Source organism: Nothoprocta perdicaria, unplaced genomic scaffold, assembly GCF_003342845.1.
Source record: "Nothoprocta perdicaria isolate Ctin4 unplaced genomic scaffold, notPer1 scaffold_415, whole genome shotgun sequence".
NCBI lineage: Eukaryota > Metazoa > Chordata > Aves > Tinamiformes > Tinamidae > Nothoprocta > Nothoprocta perdicaria.
Window position 1 is genome coordinate 5,540 of NW_020455661.1, and position 19,854 is coordinate 25,393.

The window sequence follows — 19,854 nt, forward strand, 5'->3', positions numbered from 1 at the left end:
TATGCTGAGCTCTAAGCATTCCAGTTGCTCCCTCACATAAAGAGCAACTCCGCCACCTCGCCTTCCTGCCCTGTCCCTCCTGAAAAGCCTGTAGCACTCCATGGCCACATTCCAGTCATGGGAGCTGTCGCACCATGTCTCAGTAATTGCAGTAATGGCCCTGTAATGACACGTGCATCTCCAATTCCTCTTGTTTATTCCCCAGGCTGCGTGCGTTGTCCCACAGTTGAGGCTCACCTCCAGTCGGCCTCCTCTGGGCCGATATGATCTATCCACCCAGGGGACAGGGATCCCTATTTCACACAAATCGACCACTATTTCTGGAATCTCACTGGTTACAATTGCTCAAATTACATTACCAGTGATTGTATCTTTTAAGTTCTCATTTCCATCTGGTTGGACGATGTGGKTTTTGCCAAGGTGTAAACTATTATCCCTGTAAATAGCATCATCCACCATGTCCACATCCTTCCCCATCCTCAGAGTGATTTTTAACAGRTTATCAGAATTTTTAACTATTGTCCACTTATCTGGGCCCAAGTCAGGTTGGGATGGCGCTGTCTTTACATGTGAACGATGGATCCACGCTGGTTTTCCGGCAATCTTCACAGCTGTTGGGGTGCGAAGAATCACTATGTGAGGTCCCATCCACCTAGGTTCCCAGGATGCGGTTCGGAACCTTTTGATGTAGACCAGGTCCCCCGGCTGATACGGATGAGCCGACTTTTGTACTGATTCTTGGTCCCAGTCTCTATAGTGAGTCCGTAAATCTCTGTGTATCTGATCTCGCACCTTCTGTAGAGCCTGAAATAGAGGTAAAAATGCTGGGGGGGGGGGGTTGTTAGTCATGCCTATAGTTTTTGGGAATAAAGGTGGGGGCCTCCCGTACAGTATTACATATGGAGACAATCCTATCTTGTATGCGGTACATCTTGCTCATAAGYGAGCTATTGGGAGTAATTCAACCCAATTGGCTCCTGTTTCAATGTTCAATTTAGTGAGAGTTTCCTTCAATGTACGATTCATCCTCTCTACTTTTCCTGAGCTTTGGGGGTGTTAACGCACCTTAACTTCCAAGTGATTCCTAAAGCTTTTGCCACTAATTGGGTAACTGAGGCCACAAACGCTGGACCATTGACAGACCCTAGATGAGTAGGCAAATCAAACCGAGGGATTATTTCCTGTATAAGTTTTTTGTAGTTACAGGTGCAGTTTCTGTTTTTGTTGGATAGGCTTCCACCCATCCCGAATATGTGTCTACAAATACCAAAAGGTATTTGTACCCCATTTTCCCATGTTTTATTTCCATGAAGTCTACTTCCCAGTATATTCCTGGTACATCCCCCACTTGCTTAGTCCCCTCAGAGGATGTGGTTATCTTCAGGTTTACTTGAACACACGCAGTGCACTGAGCAGAGATCTTTTCGAGCTTCTTTTGCAGATCTGGGGTCCATAGATGGGGGTGCATCAGCTCAAGTGCTTTCTTAGGGGATAAATGCAGGCTAGAGTGGAAATCTTGCAGCCAGGCTTCTGCCATTTGTTCGGGTAGGCACAGTATACCTCCTGGCAGATACCACCATCCTGCGCCTCCCTCTTTTCTTTGATGTTTCTCTATAGAGTCTTTTTCAATTTCAGTATATTCAGGAGGCATTTCAGGCCGCTGGATCTGTGGTATTAGGGCTAGCATCTGCAGTGGCCCCACTGGTTGTTGAGCCATCTGCTTTGCCTCTTTATCGACCAGAGCGTTCCCCTCTATCTGGGGTCTGTTTCCTCATTGATGTTCTGGCCAGTGGATAACGGCCACCGCTCGAGGGGCCCATACAGCTTCTAGCAGAGTCATAATTTCTTCCTTATTTTTTATACCTTTTCCTTCTGATGTTAATAGCCCCATTTCCTTATATATTTGTCCGTGCGCATGGGCAGTGGCAAAAGCATACCGACTATCAGTGTAAATATTTACCTTTTTCCCTTTTGCCCACCACAATGCTTGTATCAGAGCAATGAGTTCAGCTCTCTGTGCCGGACTGCCACATGGCAACGACAGGGCCCATATTACATACCCTTCTTGTGTTACTACCGTGGTCCCCCCATATCATACCCCATCTGTAATAAATGTTTGTTCCCTAAAGTTAATCAAAACTAGGAATAACGATTATAAGCAGGAATAGCTTACTTAGATTTACAGGCATGACTGACTTCTGGGGAAGACCACGGAACTCAAGATGCTGAGTCTGCCATCCAAATCGAGGATTACCCAGATTGTTGATAACAATGGAAACAATCAAGGAACATTGGAAACAATCTAGGATCATCCAGACTGCTGATAACATTGGGATGCTGAGACTGCTGATAACATCGGGATGCCACAAAGATCACGGAAAGGAAGAAGGAAAGGACTAGAAGGACTATATACTATAAATACTGAGCCCCAAGAGAGGAAAGATGGGAGCCTGAGAGGGATTGTCTCCAGGCTGCCCCAGCGCTGTTATTCTCTGTACCCAGCTTACTCAATAAATGGTAGATGAGAAAATTGGCTTGTCTCGTCTATAACACCATCCTTTACATAGCTTCTGCCATCCGTGTATAAAGTTCTGCCCACACTGTGGGGATGTTTCTTTGCAGCTCTTCCAGTAATGGATCTGGGACAACTTCTCCCCCCACTGACTTTATGAGTAAGTACTCGCCTCTCAAGGGACAAGTTACAGCCAGGAGCTTCGGTGTATCATTTCCCCATTGTACTAACAACGGCTGAAACGGGATGGTCCCTTGAAACGGGATGGTGGCTTTAAGTTTATGGAGAAGGTCCCTCCCTAACAGGGGGTATGGGCAGTCAGGGATAGCTAGAAACACGTGGGTTACAGTTTGTTTTCCCAAATCCACCGTTCGGGATGTGATCCATTTATAGGTTTTCATCCGTCCGGTGGCACCCTGTACTCTAGATGTTTCTTGAGACAGGGGGCCTACTGTTTCTTTAAGTACTGAGTGTGACGCTCCAGTGTCAACCAGGAACGACAGGGGTTGCCCCCAAACCTTTAAAGTTACCCTGGGCTCTTGGGGGCTGACAGAGCCCAGGCCCCGTCGGTCATTTTCTTCTCTCATAGACAGAATTTCTCGCGAATTTGACGGTGCATTTTGGTAAGGACACTCATTTTTCCAGTGTCCCTTCCTTTTACAAATTGCACACTGGTCCCTCTCTAGGACTGATTTCCTAGGGATTCTTCCCAGTCCACCCCTTTTTCCCTGTTTCTGCAAAAACTTTTTATCTAAAGGATGGCGAGGAGAGTAGTCCCACTCCAGGCGCTGGAGGGGCACATGTTTGTCTTGAACGTTTCTACGAACATGTTCAGTCAGGTTTTCTATACCTGGTATTGATTCTCTAGCTCCCCTTAATATTCTCTCCCTCTCTTCCAATGTGAATAGAGCACGGAGGAGCTGCTGACAATCATCCCATGTCGGCCAATGACTATACATTGCAAATTTAAGAAGGGATATCATGCCCTCATGATCCTGTGAGAAAGGAGGGTTTGTTGCTTCCAGGTCCGTGGTGGAGAAGGGCTCATGCATATATGCGCTCCCTCTCCCTTCAGGGACTTGCCTGAGAGGCAGCATCGGGGCTGGTGGGCCAGTGGAGTTTGGGGAAGAAGCACCCCTGGCCATAAACCAGACCATAAACCAGAGCATATGCAGACCATAAACCTTCTCCCCCGCTCCCAGTGTGAGGTGGAGATAGGAAATCTCCGCCCTGCACTGTAACCAAATAGGATGATCCTTTAAAATGTCACTCCAGGGAATAGTATAAGGAATCTGGTCAGGATGACCACATTCCCCCAGAACGATAAATAATACCTTTTGAACTATTTTGGGGTCGAAGGACCCCTCAGGGGGCCATCCGACGCCGAAAGTGGGCCATTCCATACTGCAAAATAATTTTAATTTATCAGATTTTATACTGAACCCGTAGTTTAAAGGGACCCATTTCCTAAATTTCGGAAAATTAGACAGAAAACAATTCAAAGGTCCTTCGGGAATGGCACTCGACTGTCTCATTCCATCCGGATTTAAGAGACGAATAAAACAAACACAGCACAATAGACAAAACACAGACACAAATAGACACAAGGAACACAAAAACACAAACCACGAAAAACCAGTTAAAACCTAAACCTCTTATAACCTGAACCGGTTAAAAACTTTTAAAACCCTTTAAAACCTGAACCGGTTAAAACCTAAACCTTTTTAAAACCTGAACCGGTAAACCCTGAACTGGTTAAAACCTCTTAAAACCTGAACCGGTCCTTAACCTGTACCCAAGGCAACACAGTGGTGTCCCAGTGCGTGCCAGTGGCAGGGAGTTATTGTCTCGTCAGACCTCCCAAAGTCCACCACCAAACCTTGGCACCCCTTACCCTTAAGGATCATACGATCCCTTACCTCGAGGTTATGAGATCCGGGGACCTGGCATGTCGTCAGGTAGTACTCCCCCTGAATCACCTAAGCTTGCAAGGTGCCGCCGATCGCCAAAGGAAGGCAAGATCCAGGGACCTGGAATACCATCAGGTAGCGTTCCCCCTGGCAGCGTTCCCCTGGCGAAATGAGTCGGACGGCCCTTCCCAGCCAGGGAGGGCCTGGTGATTACGGGATCCCGGACGAGCCCCCACAATGTTAGTCCGTAATCCCAGTAATCACCCGCACGCTCAACCTGGTGGTTTAAAAGCAAGCTTTATTAGCTGGCCGGCGGCGGACCTCTTACAGATTGTCCCGAGATCCGCGCCGTTTGAGGAGAGGTTCGTGTTTTTATAGACGACTACAACTTCTTTGTTAAACGTTATTTACGACCACCATTGACTAACCCCCTTTTCACAATCCCCTTACCATTTGGCATGTTTGGAATCTTATCTCGGGGTCACGGCAAAAGCAACAAGAGCAGGGTATGTATCCTGTTAGTCCTTATACTCCCTTGTAGCTAGCGATATTTTCTCTGTGCACACTGTGCCGGGGACCTCAGAGGTTTGTGTGGCCGCCCAGGGCCTCTTTGCGCACGTGGTCCTGGTGGCTCTCTGAGCTGTAGTGTGGCCTCCTTGGGCCTCTGTGCACACGTGGTCCAGGAAACTATCTGGACTTCCATGTGGCCTCCCTGGGCCTCTGTATGCACATGGCCTTGAGATCCTTCTGAACTTTCATGCCGCCTCCCTGGGCCTCCATGTGCACGTGGCCCAGGGGACGAAGCAGTCTTTTGTGTGGTGTCCTCAGGCCTCTGTGCACACGTGGCCCCGGAGGTCCTCTGAGCTTTAGTGTGGCCTCCATGGGCCTCCATGTGCATGTGGTCTGGAGATCCTCCTGAGCTTTTGTGCGACCTCCCTGGGCTTCTGTGGTCCAGGGAGCAAAGCAGCCTTTCGTGCAGACTCCTGGACCCTCTGTGTGCATGTGGTCATGGAAACCTTCCAGCTTTCCTTGCGACTTCCCTGAGGCTCCATGTGCAAGTGGCCCTGGGGCCCCACATGCTTTCATGTGACCTCCTTGGACCTATGTGCGCACATGGTCCGATCCTCAGCCTTTTGTGCGGCCTTCTTGAGCCTCCGTGTGCATGGAGCCCCAGACCTCCCCAACTTTTCATGCTGCTGCCCCATGCCTCTGTGTACAGCTTACCTGGAGGGCCTCCCCATCCCTCTGTGCGCACATGGCCCATGGAGCCCTCTGACCCTCCATGTGGCCTCCCTGGGCGTCTGTGTGCACCTGGCCCCAGGAGCCCCCCAGCATTTCATTTGGCCTCCCCGGGTGTCTGCGCAGGTGGCCTGGCATCGCCCCAGACTTTTGTGCGGCCTCCCCATGCCTCCGTGTGCATGTGGCCCTGGGGAGTCCTCTGGCCTTTCATGCAGCCTCCAAGAGTCTTTGTGCAGACGTGGCCCCTCCAGTCTTTCATGCGGTCTCCCCAGGCCTCCGTGTGCATGTGGCCTCGAGGCCTCCCAGCTTTTTGTGTGGACTCCCCAGATCTCTGTGTGCACTTGTTCTCAGGGGAAATCTGTGGTTTTGCGCGTCTTCCCCTGGGCCTCAATGCACATGCAGCCCTGGCAACCCTCTGGGTTTTTGTGTGACCTCGCTGTTTCTCCATGCACACTGTGCCTTGGGGACTTCAGGGGTGTGTGTGGCTTCCCAAGGCCTCTATGTGCGTGTGGCCCAGGGGGCTTTCTGAGCTTTAGCGTGGCCTCCTCAGGCCTCTGTGCATATGTGATCCAGGAGACTTTCTGGGCTTTCGAGTGGCCTCCCTGGGCCTCTGTGCATACTTGGACCTGGAAGCCTTCCAGGGCATTCATGTGGTCTCCCTGGCCCTATGTGCTGATGTGGTCCAGGGTTCTCTCTGGGCTTTCATGCGGCCAACCCTGGCCTCCATGTGCCATGTGCCTCATAGCCCTATGGGCTTTTTATGGCCTCCTCAGACCTCCTTGCACACACTACATGGGGGCTTATTCATTTGGGTTCCCTGGGCCTCTGTGCATATATGGTACTGAATGTCAAATGGGCTTTTGTGTGGCCTCCTAGAGACTGCACGCACATGGCCCCAGAGATGCTCTGATCCTTCATGTAGGATCACATAGGAAGCCTTCCCTCAGGCTTCCGTACACACGTAGCCTCGGGGGCACTCCAGACTTTTGTGTGGCCTCCCCAAGCATCTGTGTGCATGTAGCCCTGGTGACCCTGTGGGCTTTCGTGTGTCCTGTCTGGGCCTCTGTGCACATGTGGCTCCAAGGCCCCTCCAACGTTTCATGTGACCTCCCTGGGCCTCCATGTGCACCGAGCCCCAAGGACCCTCCTGCCTTTCATGTGGCCTCCCCAACCCTCCGTGCGCACACGGCCCTGAGCACTCCTGGGCCTTTCATGAAATCTCCCCAGTCCTCCATGAACAGTGTGCACGTGGCCTCGGAGCCCCTCTGGTTTCTAGAACGGCCTCCCTGGACCTCTGTGTGTACACGGCCCCAGAGGCATTCTGCCCTTTCGTGCAGGTTCCCTGGGCCTCTGCACATTGGTGCAGCCACATTGGGCCTTAATGTGCATGTGGCTTAGGGGACCTTCCAGCCTACTGTGTGGACTCCCCAGGCCTCTGTGTTCAAGCGGTCCCACAGGCCTTCAAGCATTTGTGTGGCCTGCCTGGGTGTCTGTGTGCAAGAGGATCTGGGCACCTCCCGGCCTTTCGTGTGGCCTGCCCAGATCTCCACGTGCACTTGGACCTGCAGGCCCTCCAGGCATTTGTGTGGCATCCCCAGCAAAGTGTTCACATGTGGTTCGGGGTGCTCTCCAGGCTTTTGCGCAGTCTCCCCAGGCCTCTGCGTGCAGGTGGCCCTGGGGGGCCTCTGACCTTTTGTGTGGACTCCCTAGGCCTCCCTGCCCATCTGCCCTGGGGGACCTTTTGCCTTTCGTGTGGCCTCCCTGAGCTTCCATACGCACATGGCCTGGTGGGTCCCCCTGTCTTTCCTGTGGCCTCCCTGGACCTCTGTGTGCATGTGGCCCGGGAGGCCCTCTGGCATTTACAGCAGCCTCCCCGGGCATTTGTGCGCAGGCGGTCCCCAGGCCCTTCCACCCTTTCATGCTGCCTTACCCAGCCTCTGTGCGCATGTGTCTCTGCAGCCCCTCTGATCTTTTGTGCCTGGCCTCTGCGCTCAACTGGCCTCGGGGGTCCTCCGACTTTTCATGTGGCCTCCCTGTACCTGTGTGCACATGTGGTCCCAGGGGACCTTCGGGCATAAGTGCGGTCTCACTGGGTGTCCATGCGCACATGTCCACTGGGGTCCCCTGGCCTTTCTTGTGGCCTCTCCATGCCTTCGTGCGCATGTGGCCCCGGGGGCGCCCAGGGATTCCTTCCAAGGCTGCCTTCCAAGGTCTCCAACACTGTGGCCTTGAGATCCTTCTGAGCATGATTTTGACAGGAGGCAGGATACAGGATATATGCCTTCCACCTTCAGCAGCACTGAGCTAGTATCACAACTTCACTTACAGGCAGAGCCACTCTCTGCACTAAGAAAGAGTTTCCAGTGAAGTAGTGCATTCCTCAGTCCAAGGGCCTCATCACACAGCTAGGACCACACAGAAGGACTGCCAGCATTTCCCAGACTCTGCTGGCACTTAGAGACTCAACTGCATGAGGTCCCAAGTTACCTAATCAGATTAGACCCACTTTGGGCCAGCCAGTGCCCTCAGTGTTAGGACAGGCCTTCCTAACTACACTGCTCCTGGGTTCGACTCCTTCCGATGCAACATTTGCAGGCATTTCTGCTCCAGCAGCTCTGCATCTTCATCCCTTGCGGCAACCAATACTCTCACAAGCTGCTCTACAAGCAGCTGTGACACAAACTACCTGAAATGCCCAAGTGCTGCTGCTCCTCAAAAGCCGATGTAACTGCCAACAGCACAAAAGATGATCAGTTGTCAAGTGCAATAATTTATTAGAGTTAAGCATTTCTACATGACAGACACTGGACATCACTAAACAATGCCAAATATCTACAAGTATAACAAGAAAATATTAACAGAGTTGAAAAGAGAATTCAGAGAGCTCTATGGTTCAGCTATAGATGGATGGTACAACAACCATTCTCTCCCTTTGCTTGTCCTTATGGGCCACCTCTCCCATATTGTTCTCCCGAGACTGTTCTCACCACGTTCAAGCTGTGCAGAGATGACTGAGGTTCTCTGGGGCAACTAGTATCAGGGCATCCCCATTGGTGGGTGAGTTGTCCAGTCCACAGGCCAACTGATGAGTCTGCGTTCACATGGAGCTATGTCAATTGCTTTAAGATTTCCTGTGCGTAGTTCATTATCCATTTGAACAGTGCCAGACCATTGTTACACAACAGAGCCGACAGCCTCAAGCCAAAAACAAGAGGTCAAGAGGTAACAGTTTACAAACTCAACAGGTAATCCAGTGTGAAGTGCCATATTACTGAGACCCTCACAGTGTGAGCCTGCAGTGTCACTTCTCCTTCGATCAACACTTAGGAGGGCACTGCAGGGCTACAGTCACCCCAAAGTGTGGTGAATGTGGCTGTGGTGCACTCGGGGTTCCTTAACTCTTGGGGAACCTCCAGATCAAGCCCCTCTTCTCTGGGCTGCACCATGCTGAGTCCCCCACTTGCCTGTGGGGTGTTTATCATTCCACTCCTTGACACTGTCAGACATGCAAGTTTTTATTTTCAGAAACCAGTAATTTCTGCATGCTGGGTGATGGCAGCCTTGTCGTAAGCACACACTGGAGAATACCCGCCGTTGTCAAGAGATGTTGAAAGAAAAAGATGCTTATTTGTAGCAATATGCAAACAACTGTTTAAATTTAAAATTGTAATAAGCAAAAAGATTCATTTAGTCCATTCACTAAAATTTAGTATCCAGAATGTCAACCAGTTCCAGAGTGCAATGAAGCGGGGGCCAATCTATTCTCTAAAATAACTACCAAAGATAGGACAAGAGGAAATGGCCTCAAGTTGCACTAGGGGAAGCTCAGGGAGGACATTAGGAAAATATTCTACACAGAAAGAGTCATCAAGACTTGGAGCAGGCTGCCCAGGGGAGTGGTGGAGTCACCTTCCCTAGCAGTGTTCAAGAAACATGTAGATGAGGCACTTAGGGACACGGTATAGCAGGCAGATTATTGAAGGGCTTACAGCTGAATTTGATGCTGTTAAAAGTCTTTTCCAACCATAAGGATTCTATGATCTGCCCCAGCTTGTCATGCCCTGCAGAGGCAGGCAAAGTGAAAGACTTTCCCCCCAAAGAGCGCTAGGAGAAGCACGGATAGCGAGTGGCACTGAGAGCCCCTTGGTCCACAGTGACTCAGAAGGAGCCAGGAGGCCATGCATGGTTTAGTGGCTCTTTGTGAGGAGCTCAGGACACCTTCAGAAACTCCCTGTGTCTTCCACTGATAGCCCAGCACTGCGAGGACAATGGAGGGCCCCACTGACATGTCTCATCTGTGCATGCAGCTGTTGGAGAAGCAGCAGCCATGGCTCTCCTCTCTGGCCTCGTGTGCATTTTCCTATATGCTTTCGTACACGAGTTCCCAATTCTTAAGGAGAGAGAGGCTTCAGGATTGCATGAAGATGCCTCTCCAATGAGACACCTCCTCTCCCCACTAATGTTTGCTAGGGATGGATTTTCAAGGGTGCCTCCTAGGCTGCCCACACTGGGCACACAAGAGCATCTGCCCAGCCTCGTCCCAGCACTTGTGGGTCCTGCTCCTGACAGGCTCTTGCCTCCTTTCTCCCCAGTGCTGAAGGAAGGGGCATGAGAGCAGCTGCAACTCCACCAAAGGGAGCAGCGTCACGGGAACAACGGGGTGTTTCCTCAGTGCCCAGCACCAAACCGCTCCACCAAATGGCATCCCGCACGTGCTCGGACACCCAGTCCCTGTGCTGCAACCAGGTCTCTTGTGGCCTCCTCACACTTTAGCCCTCCTCATCCCCTTCACCTCCCACAGCATGCATGTTTAATACCTACTCTGATGTCTGCTCTTTATTTTGGAGTCATCTCCACCAACAGTTTTGAGGACAATGACCAAGACGCTTTAAGTCACACCACACTCATCACAAGGTGGTGATTTTCACAGCTGCTTCATGTTCTGCGTAATTTTTTGCCTCCACCTCACAGGTGAGGAGAGTAAGGTATTACTTGTGAATGGGTTAAATCCAACTAACTCCTGCCCTTCTCAAGGCCCTCTCTTCCTAGTCTGCTCTCATAGCCACACACAAGGAATGCCCCAACTGCAAAGTGCTACTATAAAGGGGCACAAGGTGCTTTACGTTCAGCCTTTCCCTACTTCCAGGGCCCAGGCTGGCACCTTAACCCTTTCTAAAGGCAACCTGTGTGACCAGAGATGTAGAGCCCTGTTAGTCTTCAAGGGGCTTCATTTGGCAGATGGAGCAAAGCAGAAGGTCTCTACCAGGGAGCACAAAGCCCTTGGCTTTTTCCCACCTAAAATCAACTCACTTCTATTCTGCCTTTCAAAAGGAGAAGTAAAACTACGACTAATCCATAGATCTCCAGAGGAGGAGGTTGAGGCCTTGGTTTGCTAGATCCTTGGCCACTGCTAGGAGGTGAGTTTGCTTCTGTTTCTGGCACACAAATCTCCATTTGAACATGTCCCTTCAAACTCATCTCTGCCATTCAAACGCATCCTCTCTTCAAACTCCCAACACAGAGCTCACTGGGTGATGCTTTATTCCCAGCACCTGGACTGGCAGTGCATGTGCTCCAGCTGCACTTTGCTGAGCCCAGACATCATTAGAGCTCAGCAGCAGCTGGGATGAGGAGGAGGCCGACTCATATGGTGGCCTTTTCCTTTTGTCCCTGCCTCCTTCCTTCAGTTTTGTGGATGCTGCTCTGTTCACAGGTAATCACCACCACAAAGGCAGACAGCTCATTTGCCAGGCTGTGCTGCCCCCTCAGGACGAGACAGCTCTGGGGGCCTCTTGGGGAGCCCCCGGCAGATTCTCTCGCTTCTCTGGGGCTGGCCAGTGCGCCCGTCAGGAGCTTCACCCACAACTACTGCTCCTGTTTCAGAGTCGTGATGCAGGGAACATCCCAAGTGTGCGGCATAGATGGGGCCGCACATCACCCTGCATCGAGAGCTGAGTGGACTCCACAAGCAGGAGCTTGCGGCAACACCAGGGAGGGCCCTGTCCCTGCAGCCTGCCTGCCTGCGCTGAGCTCCTCCATCTTGGGCTGGCACCATTACACGTGGCTGCCTGCAGCGGGAGCATCTGGGCAATAAGGATCCAGAGGAGGCTGGGCTCGCAGGGCTGAGCACTGGTTACTCACAGCAGCTCTCAAGGGTCTCTCCCGACAGAGGCTGTGGGGCACAGAGCCCCTTCACACGCAGATGCTCAACCACTAGCACGGCCAGGCGCAAAGGCCTAGTCCGGCAGCACTTGTGTGCAAGAGGCAGGAGGGTTGCTGAGCTCTGCCATGCCACCCCACATGGCACCTCACAGCATGGCCTGCAGCCCAGCAGGACCATGCTTGGGCACCTGGCCATTCCTCTTCTGCTGCCCAGCACACCTGACACTGCAGCTACTCAACGGGCCCTGGCTGCAGCACGTGAAGCCCAGCAGCCCTTCCCAGAGCTCTTCCACCGCTCGCAGGAAAGCTGAACCAAAGGCCCTTCCTCATGGCACTCTGCATGAGGTGCAAACGCCGTGGCTGGCCCTTGCACACCTCTGCCTCTGCCAGGCCACTCCTGCCCACAGAAGCCCACTGCATTAGCCACTGCTGGGACGTCACCGCACGAGCGCTGTACAGCCACATGATGGCAGAGCAACCCCAGGGCACTGCAAAGTGCTTCCGAAGTGGCCATGCTCACAAAGGGCCTCTGCAACTCCTGTGGAAAAGCACCGTAGGTCTCAGAAGGTTCATAGATGCTTTGGGAACCAGGCCTGTTTGAGACAAGTGGGCAGAGCTGCAAGCTTTGGCAGCACCCCTGAGGCCTCCACACAAGGAGGTCACAGCTTCACTGCTCCCTGCACCAGCTCGCACATCACACCATTGAAGAGAGCAAACCACACACCACTTGGCCTCCTCATACTTCAGCCCTCCTCCTCCTCCTCTCCTTCACCTCCCACAGCACTCTAGGTAACACCAAGCTCCTCATCACAAGTATGCTGATTTTCACAGCTGCTTCATGTTCTGTCTAATTTTTCTCCTCTGCCCCATGGGCAAAGTAAGACATTATTCACGAATGAGTTAAATCCAACTAATTCCTACCCTTCTTGGGAGGCCTCTGTTGCCAGAACTGCTATTTTCTCACCTCAGCAATGACTAAATTACACATCTGAAATACAGTATCTCCTCTATGACTGAGAATACTACTACAAAAGAATAGGTATCATATTAAGAGTGCATATTAAGACCGCATGATGTCATCCTGCTCTCTTCTGAGATTCAATAGTATGTAACATCTAAAAAATTTTGTCCTTCTTGAAAATTTTCATTGAGCCTGTGCAGTAAAGCTGGCACTGTGCATTTTGCTTGCTTTGAAGCTGTTTAACTAACTTTCTCTGTCTTTAACTGTTACCTAAGGCACAAATGCAGATTTATTTCCTCTTTAAGAAAATAAACAAACAAACAAAAAAACCCTCCCTGGAGATATTCAAAAGCTGCCTGGATGTGATCCTGTGTAATGGTGACCCTAGGTGACCCTACTTGTGCCACTTGTGTGGTTTGGACTAGATGATCTCTAGAGGTCCCTTCCAACTTCCAATCATTCCGTGATTCTTTGAAATCCTAAGGAAATACAGATGAGAGCTTGTGCCTACTGAATTCCTTTTCCTGGATAGGCTGTTTTAGCCCTGTCAGCCACAGACAGTCTGCTCCAGATGTTAGAGCTCCACCTATGCTATCAGGGATAAAGAAACAGCACACTTACTGCAACTGCAGACTTTGGTCCCTGTCAGCTGTGGGGGTTTAGGAGCACTCAGGAACAGCAATTGCGAGAAACAACAAAGAGCACAAGAGGGAGCTAGTCAGCCTTGCAGGGACGAGGAGATTCTAACACTGACGTAAAAGAACCTAATTTCACAGCAACAGACATCAAGGTCAAAGCCCAGACTGTCAAAAAACATAGGCTTCACACACGTGTCTGTCTCTGAGGACTTGGCCTCACTCCAGCCCTTTGTAGCCTGCGCCAGCAGATGTGCGAGTCAGGTGAAAATCCTGGAGTGTCCATGCAGACGTTGCTCTGTTTTCAACTAAGTCTCTCAATCCAATTCTGGGACTGGTTTTGAGGGAAAGCACCTCAGATGTTTTGCAGTTGCTGTGCCCCTTGTGGCCTTTATTCAAATTTCTTCCCTTGTGGCAATATGGACATGGCTGACAGCTGAGGAAGACATTAATTGCACTCCAGTTTTGAGTTGAGCAGCTGAAAAAAATATGAAGGGGAGGTTAATTTAAAATGCTAGGGCAAAGTAACCCTGCTCCTGAAGCATCTTGTTCAGTTTCCTACCTGCAGCAGGTGGCGCTCCCCTTCTACAAATATGTCTCGTCCCTGTGTGCACCCTTGAAAACAAGAAATTGGACAAATGTTTACTTTACGTGCCAGACACGATGGGAAGTACAGCACTGTTGAACTATTCCTACGGAAGCCACAAACTGGATCCAGCTCTCAGGTGAGAGAAATAAAGACAGGATTAGTGGTGGGTATTGGACACTGTTGGAAATTGTAGATACTAGTGCCTTTTTGACAGTTAAATGCAAATGGTAACTTCAGATGTTTAGAGTTCTGAAAAGTCTCTTGCTTGGCAAATACAGCTCTGGGCTAGCTGTGCTATTGTCTCTGAACTGAAATGCCCTCTGCATTATTCCAAAGAGAAAAATAAATGAATATACTACAGAATAAATAAAAAGTGGGGCTAAGCATAGGATCACTGTCCTGTCATTACCTAATATCACCATTAACATTGCCGCATCAGCAATATGCATTATGCATTGCATTCAGCATCAGAAACAGATGATATGTGATAAAAGATATCCTTATGCTGACTTAAAATATATCTCAGAGATGGGTTTGAAACCATGGTAGTCTATCAGCTCATCCAAGCAAACTCCTGAAAGGTGCCATCAACTTGTTCCTCAGAAGGAGCACTTTAAAGGTGGAAAATTTCTGCTTTTAGCCACTATAACTTGCCACTATAAATTGCTGGGTCATTTGTCAACATAAAGAGAAAACCCTCCTTTATAAAATTTTTGTTTTTATAAGTAAATAGTCAGACTATAGTCAGACTACTACTTTTTTTAACAAACTGAGCAGGGAGTTCCTCTAATTTATAGTGACTTTTTTTAAACATTCTGGGATACAGTTCCTTTGAAGTCTCTTGCATTGCACTTCCTCTTAGAAATCTGTACACCAAATTGGACCCCCATTCAAACCTACAAGACCCAAAACCCTTCCTTTATTTCTGATTTTCTTTTAATTTTTCATTTAACTAAAATATTACAGGTTTGACACAGCACTCTTCTGACACTCCCTGTGCTTGCACTGGTGTATGACTAGAGCACTTCTGCCCACAAGCAGCCTTCCAACCTTTGAAAACACTGCTGCTGGGCTGCCAGCTGCACTGGTACTTGACAGAATATATCAATAATCCCTACCTCTGCATCAATAAACACTACCTCTGCACAAGAGAAATAAGCAAATGAAAAGTAAAAACAAACTGAAAAGTAGAAACTTGAGTAACTTGATGTTACTCGAGTGACATCTAATCTGATAATCTTTCATTGACTTCAAACTTAAAACAGCTAATGCACTGCTGCATTACAGCTGCCAACAGCTGCACTGTTCACCACTTCCTTTGCACAAGTCTTTGAACAACTTCTCTAACATATACCATGATATTCATAGGAAGTCTACAGAGCTAAGGACAGCAAAGCCAAACCAGGCTCAAATTCCTATGTCCCCAGTTTCTGTAGTGAAATAACCTTTTGATGTCATGCAATAATACACTTGAAGCAACCACCAAATACATTTTGCTGTATTTGTCTTTCCCCTTCTCTAAGAACTAGCATTTGGGGAAATATAATTCCTCTTTTTGTCACTGGGGACTATTAAGCTTTGATAAACTTGATGTTTCCTGCAAGGAAATAAATGATTGCTTTGACCACACTTCCTTGTCTGGAGGAGTCACCCTTTTTCAAAGGCACTGCTCTTGGTACATCGCAGAGCTACCTCTGTTGACTCCCTGTCCTTCGATATGGTGGGAGATGGAGAGAACTTCTATTCAGGGCTAATGATGATTAGTAATTTTTAGTAGTGAGAAGAAACACTGTAAGAATGAAGAGGGTGAGTTCTCTTTTCAGACAGGAGACTAGGAGTCACACTGCAGGAACAAAGCTGCTGCCTATGTCCTTTTCATTCATGTTTGTTTCTCAGCTCACAGAGCTTTCCAGGCACATCTAAATCTTAAAGAAAAAAATCATTTAAAAGGAATGGACCTCATTTTTTGACACTCAGACTCCTGGGAGAAGAAACAGTAACAAAATGGTATAAATGGGAGAAAGATGAGCTTATTCTGTTGTTGTTTCAGAATGTGAATAACACTTTTTCTATTGCTGGCATATTCAATGTTCATACATCCACTGTTCAGCCATTTGTGGGATCTCACTGCAACGAATTAACAATAACAAATGTTATTGTTAACAGAGTGCAGTCACAAATTGCACTCTCAGTAAGACATGTCTGGAAAAAATCCAACGTAAGCTTACATATTTATGTTTACATAAAAATAGGCGATCTCCCTGGAGCCAGAAAATGAAACTAAAGCTAGAAACCCTCTACATTTGAAAATATTTAAGTTGGAAACACTGGGCCAAATCTACCTCTGCAGCAAGCACAGTTCTCCTAAATGGACACGCTTCCATCAGACTCACTCCTATCTTAACTTAAATTGGTCAGGAGACCAACAGGGCAATATGTAAAATGTGGCCTTTTCAAGGATACATTTTTAACTATGTAACTTTTTTCTTTTTAGACAAAGAACTTTTCACAGTAAGATGAGAGAATCTGTCTGATGAAATATGGACCCTCCCAATTCATATTGCATTCCCAAGCATCACTCAACAGCTGTGAATTGACTAATGGCCATCACAACAAATGGATTTCCACCTTAATCTTTACTTCTTGTCTGAATGATGTTAATACACATTGTTTTTCACTAATGAGCTCTAGAATGTGATGTTAACAGAGGCAATTAAGGCCCAGCATAACTGTCTGCAACACAGTGTTGGAATTGAATATATGGCTAATGAATCACTTCCTTAGTTCAATTCTGCCTTCCTTACTGCGAAATGTATTTCAGATGAGTTAAGTTCATGTTAACTGGCAGGCTGTTTTATTTTTAACTGCTTGTGCTTCTGTCAAATCATTTGTGTGCTTTTAACAGGCTGCTTACATGACATTAGTTTGTTGTTCAGTGATAGCAACTACCTTCAAGGAGAGGGATCATATTCAGACTATCTGCGCCTAACACATTTAAACTTCTCTTAAACTGTTTAAATTCAAGAGAAAAGAAGTATGACTCAGAGCACTATTTATCGAGGATGGCCAGACCGTGGCTCTGTATGCAGGTAATCAGGTCAGGCACACCAGATGCCTGAATTATTTTCAGATTGCCCAGTTCAATGCCTGCTCAAGTCAAAAGAGTGACTCTCAAAGCTTTGGGGAAATGCTGGCTTCAGGGAAACATCTGCCTATAAGTTCCTCTAATATCACAACTAGCCACAAGATCTTTAAAGCAAAGACAGGTTAAGGAGAAAAGCAAAGCACAATACTGCCCACACCATTTCTGTTTTGTTTTGTGCTTTAGTGCCAGTAATGGTTGGCATCCATGTCCTAAATGAAATATATAAAACACAGACTCTTCAAGATACTTTGGAATTGACTCGGCCCGGAGAAGGAATGAAAATCTTGTAATTGACATGAGCATTCTCAGAAAGGAAGGTTAGACTTTCAGTAAGACTCCATGTAAATGATACAATCCTACACTTGAAGTTAGAAAATTTTTACTGCTGACATCAGGTCGAGGGAGGTGATTGTCCCCTTTTATACAGCCCTGGTAAGGCCACATCTGGAGACTGTGTCCAGCTCTGGGCTCCCCAGTACAAGAGGGATGTGGAGCTGCTGGAGAGAGTCCAGCACAGGGCTACGAGGATGATCAGGGGCCTGGAACATCTGCCCTGTGAGCAAAGGCTGAGAGAGCTGGGTTTGTTCAGCCTGGAGAAGAGGAGGCTGAGGGGGGACCTGGTCAGCGTGTATAAATACCTCAAGGGAGGCAGTGAGGAGGAGGGGGCGGCCTCTTTTCAGTGGTGGTCACTCACAGAACTACAGGAAAGGGCCACAAGCTGAGGCACCAAAAGTTCCCCAGGAACTTAAGAAAACATTTCTTAACAGTGAGGGTGACAGAGCCCTGGAACAGGCCAGAGAGGTTGTGGAGTCTCCTTCTGTGGAGATCTTTAAAACCACTTGGATGCAGTCCTGTACCACATGCTCTAGGTGACCCTGGGTGTCAAGGGCGATTGGACTAGATGACCTCTGAGGTCCCTTCCAACCTTAAGCATCCTATGATTCTATGATTCTATTATCAGTTGTAAAGCAGTAGTAGTGTAAGCTTTGTTTAAGTAGCTGAGCTTTTCTATGTTCTAATATACTGAATATTACTTTCATCTAGTCATGAAGAAGAGTGAAGAAAGCCAGAAGTACTGGACAATATGATTATTTGATCGCATACTGTGAGGAAACGCTGAGATAAGTCAATGCCAGTTTGAAATCGCTTTTGTCATATATTTTGGTAGGATGCTCCAAATCTGTTTGCAGGCAATTATCAGCCCAAACTGAGACAAAACTAGTAACAGCAGACTTCTGTTTCTGTTCAGATGCTCAGCTTCTTGTTTCACTGCAACACAGTTGATATCCTGTATCTTTGATTTTTCTTAAAATTAGCTCAAAACAAAAGTTCTGCCAAATAGGATTCTCTGGCTGGGTTGCACTATGCTGCAATGGTATTTCTGCCAGTCCTGATTCCTGGTATTTGTTTTTAAAATATGTCTGAAATGAAAGTTGAAATGTAGTGTTTTGAAGCCAAATGGAACATACTTAGCTGCCTCTGAAAAATCAGACATCTTCTACCCGTCTGCACCTAGAGATAGTATTACCACATCTCCAAGCATGCTCTGCACTTTGACATTTCTGTTTTCCAACTTATGCTTACTACCAAATAAGCATTTTTCGGTTTTGCTTTGTTTAAATATATATATATATTTTAAAGAAGTTAAAAAAAAAGTGCTATCTATCTAAGGAGCAAGATGAAAGCATCAAAAGCATCATTTCATTGTGCTGACTTGAATTGCAGTGTCACTTTAATTTGCAGTCACTGAAGCAAAACCTTCACGGAGAGCAAAGTAAAAACTCTAGCAATTCGGCCACACTTGGCTCCGTACTGCCAGCAGCACCCACGTCGCTGAGCCTGAGCCCACCACGGCCCCCAGGGCACGATGCACATCCCAAGTAACAGAGCTGTATCATTTGCAATGGGCACGGGAGACTTGCTGGAAAAAAAACCCAGCATAATTTCAGAACTAAAATCTGGAACTTTGAGGAGTCAAGTTTGTGCTGATTTTTTTTTTATTGTTTACAAGTTGTTTTTGATATCTTAGGATATATAAAAGGGTGCTGGAAGAATCTTATTTCATGGAAATTTTAGCTTTAGGAAAGACAGATTTATTAAGTTATGTTTTCTGGGCTTAGAATGCTTCATGGTTTACCCAGCAGCAAGCTATGTGCTTTCACTGCAACAGACGAGGATAGATCTGTGAGATCTGTGAGGATAGATTTGTGCATCAAGTCTTAGAGAAAACAACCATTAATAGTCAGTTACTCACTGCTACTTAGGGCATGTGAACGGATGAGCTCCCTCTTCTCCATATCCAGTTTCCTTGTGCATTTTCCTGATAAGTCTTCTTCGGTCACCCTCAGGATTTTCTAAACTCAATTCAATAATGCAGATCTAACAGGAAAAAAAACCCAACAACAATAAAAAAACAAATCCCAGATTTTCAGAGATGAAAAGCAGAACAAGAGGAAACATTTTTTGTGTTAGCATGATGCAGCACGTCATATGAATCTTCCTCATCACCTACACTACCATTACCACTTACTTGTATTACAAGAGAATTGTCCTGTTATTCTGGGTAATGCTCAATTACACATCCTAGTGTCCCCAAACTTTAGCTTCTATCAACAGGGAGATGAAGGAATAGAGAAGAAAAACCTGCACTCCATTTTACAGAGAGGAAACCAAGGCATCATGTGGGTAAGACCACTTATTG

The 19,854-nt window shown here is 47.8% G+C and overlaps 1 pseudogene; it reads right to left on the reverse strand.

The window, feature by feature from the left end:
* Nucleotides 1–345: 345 nt before the first annotated feature.
* Nucleotides 346–1,537, reverse strand: LOC112952944 (annotated as a pseudogene).
* Nucleotides 1,538–19,854: the final 18,317 nt, after the last annotated feature.